This window comes from Bos indicus x Bos taurus, chromosome 19 (genome assembly GCF_003369695.1).
Source record: "Bos indicus x Bos taurus breed Angus x Brahman F1 hybrid chromosome 19, Bos_hybrid_MaternalHap_v2.0, whole genome shotgun sequence".
In the NCBI taxonomy this organism is placed as follows: domain Eukaryota; kingdom Metazoa; phylum Chordata; class Mammalia; order Artiodactyla; family Bovidae; genus Bos; species Bos indicus x Bos taurus.
Window position 1 is genome coordinate 64033375 of NC_040094.1, and position 6000 is coordinate 64039374.

The following is a 6000-nucleotide window of genomic DNA, read 5'->3' on the forward strand; positions in this document are numbered from 1 at the left end:
TTGACCTTAAATAAGTTACCTGAAGCCTCGGTTTCATCATCCATAGAATGGGGATGACAACGTCTTTCCTGTTGCAAAGTGCCCAGCAGATTAATTGCTCAGTAAGTTAGAGCTTGTGTTCACCCTCGTCCATCATGAACCCGCCTCGTGGGATAGAGACTGTTGAACACACAGAGGAGCCCAGCAAGGCAGCAGGTCAGGGGTGAGAGGCACGGGGCATCTTCCTGCAGACCTGCCCTGGGCTCGAGGCCGCGAGTGGGCAACTCTGCCACCCAGCCGCACTGCCCCCAAGGTGACCCAAGTGACAGCACTCCCTGCAGGCTCAGCACAAGCCCAAAGAAGACACGTCCCTGAATTGTAAAAGCTCAGAGCATTGGAAACAGCCCCTCTAGGAAGTCCACTCATTTTCCATCCTCTGTTTGTGTGGAAATGGTCTGGTATCAGATCCAGTGAGTGAGGAGGCAGAAGAGAGTGCCTGCGAATTCGCTCTACTGCCAGGGCGGGACAGAGGGGTCCCTGAGGGCACGGCCCTTGAGCCAAGGAGCAGCTACTACTGGGCGGACACACCCAAGACCCCAGAGAGTCTTCAGACCACTTCCAGAGGACCCCAGAGGCCCGGCTGCCTCGTGCACCCACACGACAAATGTTACTTCATAGCTCATGTCATCTGCATCTAGCAGTGACTCTGCTGAGGTCACCCCCCGCCCGGCCCGGGTCAGCGGGGCCCCTGACTCGTCTCCGGCGGCAGCTGAACGAGGAGGAGCTGCTCGGTGCCGCACAGCAGCGGAGGAGCGCTAACCTCAGGGCTGTTCCGGCACCAGCCCGGTGCTCTGGCCACGAGATCTCCAAGGGTTCTGGCAAAGGACAGCAAGGACTGTTTTTGGCTGCACAGCACAGCATGCCGGGCCTCCCAGGACCAGGGATCAAACCCATGGGCCCTGCAGGAGGTGCGCAGAGTCTTAACCACTGGACACCGGGAAGTCCAGGACAGCAGCGATTTTAACACTGTCTTTGTCACCCGGGAGACCCACGCGCAGAGGTTCCTATGGGGACAGAATCCACATTCAGAGGTTCCTGCAGAGTCCCACTGAGGAACCTCCAGCGTTTCTGGGTTGGACACATTCGTGGGTGATGGTCTACATCACAAAGAGCATGTAAGTCTGGTGAGGTCCGCGATTGTTGATGGTGCTATGGAGGGACTTAAGCCAGACTTTTAGGGAGTATTGACAAACAAGGTAAAGCCACCATTTAACAGGACACATTTGGGTCAAAATTATAAGCGCAGGCTTCAGAGCCTGACCGCGCCGTACAGCAAAGGGCTCCGTCCTGTGCAGCCCAAACGGGATGCTCTCCCTCCTACGAGCCTCTGCCACCGCTGTGGTGAGATGAGACCCACCACAACCTATTTCAAAGTGTTCTGGAGAAGCTCAGATGCATTAATACAAGCTAAGGACCAAGCCTGGTGCTTAGGAAGCTGAGGAAAGCCTAGCCTCTGGCCGCATTGTGTCAATGCCGTGATCTGGCTTCTTTAATCAGAGCAACAAGCCCGCGAGGCAGAGGCCTGGCTCCCCATTTTACCAAGCCCCAGAGAGGGGCAGCCACCAGCCCCAGGCCATATCGCTGCAGATGGCAGAGCAGGACTGGAAACCTTCAGTGACCCGACTCCACCAACCTCCCCTTCCCTCTTCAGAGGAAGAGGCCTTGGAGAAAAAGACAGCAGAGACCCCTACCAAAGACAGTGGGAATCGCCATCAGGAGGCAGAGCACTACATTCGATTGATTTCCATGATTCACAAAGAGGTCCACAGGGCAAAACAAGCTCACCCACACAGGGGCAAGCGCAGCTCCAAGGGCCCGAGAGTGGCCACAGCTCCGACCCCGGCAGGCAGCCCGGAGCTGCAGGAAGCAGATGAAAGGCAGGTGGCGTCAGGAGTGGAAAGTAGCCCGACCGACTTTGCACCACAGTTTCCATTCCGCTGCAGGTGCTCGGCAGCAAAGTTCTGCAGGAAAAGCTGCCTTTTCTTCGAGCTCCCGCACAAGGCTGTTATATTTTAGGAATTAAAAGCTGTGCTTTGATAAAAGCACAAATGATCCATGTTCGCAGCAAAATTCGCTGTCACTGACCATCTTCCCCACCCACATTCACAAAGGTTTCCGCCTCCTGCTCCTCCTCTCATACCTCCTTGGAGTTCTTCTCAACCCTTTGAGCTTCAGCTCAGTTTCAGAGGCTGGCTGCGGACAAAGGAATCTCTCAGCCTGTTTGTCGAGTGTTTTGAAAAGAATGTTCTCAGAATAACTGGCTAACTGTCAGCGTGCTGGGCTGGAAGCTTTGGCCAAGTCAGCTTGTTAGTGTTGAAGTGCTGATCCATGGGGCTGGGTCCCAACAGGTTCTGGTTGTTTGTATCAACATGCTGATCCATGGGACTTGGTCCCAACAGGTTCTGCTTGTTAGTGTCGACATGCTGATCCATGGGGCTGGTTCCTGAATAGATTCTGGTGAGAAGAGACTGCCTTATGGTATCTAGTTTGAAGACACACAGGTTTGAATAAGCCCGCATGCCCAGGAGGGTGGCAGCCCAGCGCCGGAGCTGGCTCAGAGAAGCCACGGGCCCCACCCCAGGGGTGGCCCCTGCCCTCTGCTCTGGCCAGCACCAGTGAGCATCTGGAGTCGGGGGCAGCAGCGGGAAGGAAGAGGCAGACGGGGGCCCCTGGGGCTGGTGGCTTCCATCACCTGCTGTCAGTCCAGCTCAGCGCCCACCTTCCCGGGAAATGCAGAGTCGTCTTCACCCCACCTGGGCTGCAAGGGGCAGGCCTTTCTTCACCGCTCCACACTGCTGTGACTTTGAACCTGATTTCATCTGGATAACTACAGGAAGGAGGTGGGAGGAAGCAGACGTGCCCAGAGGGCTTTGGAAACCCCTCCGGCTGGGGTGCAGTAAGTAGCTGACAGAGCCTGGCCACACCCCAGGCGGAGCCAGTTCAAAGCCCAGCTGAGTTGCTGACTCTCTGTTTAGCTGGAGGCTTATCTTCTGCATAACGGGGTAAAGATCTGCCTTCCACAGTTGCCGTGATTAAGTGAACTGACGCCCACATCAGAACCAGCATATGGAGGGCAGCTTCCTGCCCTCTGCACTCTTAGGGCAGCTAGTGTGGAGACAGCGACGTGCCCACTGCTCCGCTGTGGAGGGAGGTGCCCGGCTCCAGTCACCGCGCCTGGGATAGACGCGATCAGCAAATGAACTGGGGGTGAACCTGAATACATAAAGCCAAGTACCATTTTCTCCTCTGCCCTCTCTGTCAAAGGATCTTGCTGACATACTGAAGAAAATGAAAACGTCACCCTTGCCGAGCGCCTGATCTGACGGCGGGGAGGCTGCGGGACGCGGATCTGGAGGCATTCTTCTAGGATCCAAGCAGATCGGATGGGCTGCCAATAAGCCTCCACACTGAGCCGTGCCACGGAACCTTCTAAGACTCATCCCCAACCCTTTGCTATGAAAATGCAATACCACTCTTTATGTCTATTCATTCACGGTATCTCCCAGGCTCCCCAAATCCCCCCATTAAGCCTTGGGAAATCAGCTGAACCATCGCTTGGGGCATGGAAATGAAACATTACAAAAAGCTGCCACACAAGGTCATTATTTCTGGAGGACAAAGGGGGAGAACAAAGCCTTTGAGAAAGGCTTTCGGAGCCACTTCTGCAGACCAGCCGCCGAGGGCACCTCCTTTCCTGCTGCCTGTCCTCTGCCTACGACTGCCCGTGCAGCCTCCTCCAGCTCAGACGGGCACCTTACAGGCAGGGAGCTGCCCACTGCTGTATTCCTCTCCTAGGGCGCTGCCTGGCTACATCACCCTGGAGGTGGCTTTATCAGCCGGTCCTGAGGTCATTAAAACTTTGTCTTCACGAACAAAGTACAGTGAAGAATTGTGTAGTTGTTGTTCAGTCACTCAGTCATGTCTGACTCTTTGCGACCCCATGGACTGCAGCACGCCAGGCTTCCCTGTCCTTCACTGTCTCCCAGAGTTTATTCAAACTCAAGTCCATTGAGTCAGTGATACCATCCAACCATCTCATCCTCTGTCATCCCCTTCTCCTCCTGCCCTTCAATCTTTCCCAGCATCAGGGTCTTTTCCAATGAGTCAGTTCTTCTAGCCACGTGGCCAGAGTACTGGAGCTTCAGTTTCAGCAATCAGTCCCTCCAGTGAATATTAAGGGTTGATTTCCTGAAGACTTGAAGAATTGTGGGACTACCCAAATGATCTGCTAAGGGGAAAGGCACCACTCTGTGTTGGAAAAGACAGCTTTGGCGGGGGGTCTGCACGCCCCTCCACCTGCTTGGCTGTCCAGAGAAGTCACAACAGGTATGATGACTTGTTCCCCCTCCCCCACAGGAAAACGCATCCCGCGCAGCTCCCCAGGGAAGACGCCAAGCACCCAGCCTCTCTAGAACAAGGTCGGTCCAGAGCCTCCTCCCCAGCAACTGGAGGACATGTCCCCCTCAGATCTGGAAATGTCACTTGGGAGAAGCTCCGGGGACTGCAGGCAGGAGTTAAATACTGCCATTTAGAGCTCTCTAATCCGGCTGAGCAGAAATTTCCAGATTTAAATTGTGCTCACCCAGGCATGATGAACGGTCTCAGACAGTCTTGAGTTTGCTCCTGCTCTCTTTGCCAGCGGTCAAGTCCTTATTTGACTCCACAGTCTACACCCTTGCAATCTCCGGGCAAAGCAGGTTTGACAGCTGGGTGTCCACGGATAGAAAGGCCAACCGCCAAGCCCCCGCTGGAGTCCACGCGCCTCGAGTGAATCAACAGGCAAAAATAACAGTCAAGCAACCCTCGACAAGAACAAAGAGGCCGCTTCATGTTCTTGTGAAACTCTGGCCTTGAGGTCATCAGGGTCTGAGCCGGATCTTCCAAGGCATGAGGCCTCAGCGAGGTCATCGTCTAGGGCTGCAGTTTACATTTTCTGTTAGTCTCACTATTATCCACCATCTGAGACCGTGGGAATTTGAGACACAGAGTTAAGTGATGTCCTTGGTGGTCACCAAGAAAGGCAGGGAGGGGAACACCACAGCTGATGCTGTGAAGGGTCGCTAAGTGGACGCGGGGGGCGAGGCTCTTTATTTGATCCTAAAACAGCTCTGAAAGGAGGACGGAGCCATGCCTTCCTCCCCGCGGCCCCGGCCACCAAGGTCGCCCTGCTAGCGGCGGTCTTGGCTCCTAGACCGGTACTTTCTCACCTCTTCATACATTCCTCTGAGGGTGGCGGGGTAGGAGCTGGTGTGTCCGGGCTCCGAGGGACAAGGAGTTCTGTCTCCATGGGACTAACCCAGAGGTCGCTGGGTTGGAGAAGGCCCCCCCACCCATCCCCCCACCTTTGACCTAGGGGGACACTAGGGAAAGCGAATCACCCCACTCACCGCCCCCACAGGTCAGATCCGTTTCTCTCTCTTTCATTCATTCCTCACGAAGTCCCCAGAGGAAGGCTGCAGGAAGAATGGAACACAGGAGGTGAAGCTGAGTGACCCAGCACATGACCGAGGGTGTCAGTTTCCAGTCACACCGCGTCCCTGGACGCCTGCACCCACAGGGCTGCTTTGGGGGCTGCAGGGGGTGTGGGTGGGTCCCCCATTCAGCAACAGCAATGCCAGCTCTTACCCACAGGGCTAACTGATGGGAGAACTGGCTTGTTTACACTGGGATGGGCTTCCCTGACAGCTCAGCTGGTAAAGGATCCGCCTGCAATGCAGGAGACCCCAGTTCAATTCCTGGGTTGGGAAGATCCACTGGAGAAGGGATAGGCTACCCATTCCAGTATTCTTGGGCTTCCCTTGTGGCTCAAACAGTGAAGAATCCACCTGCAATGTGGGAGACCTGGGTTCGATCCCTGGGTTGGGAAGATCCCCTGGAGAAGGTTCTGAACGGCTCCCCATTCCAGTCTTCTGGCCTGGAGAATTCCATGGACTGTATAGTCTGTGGGGTTGCAAAGAGTTG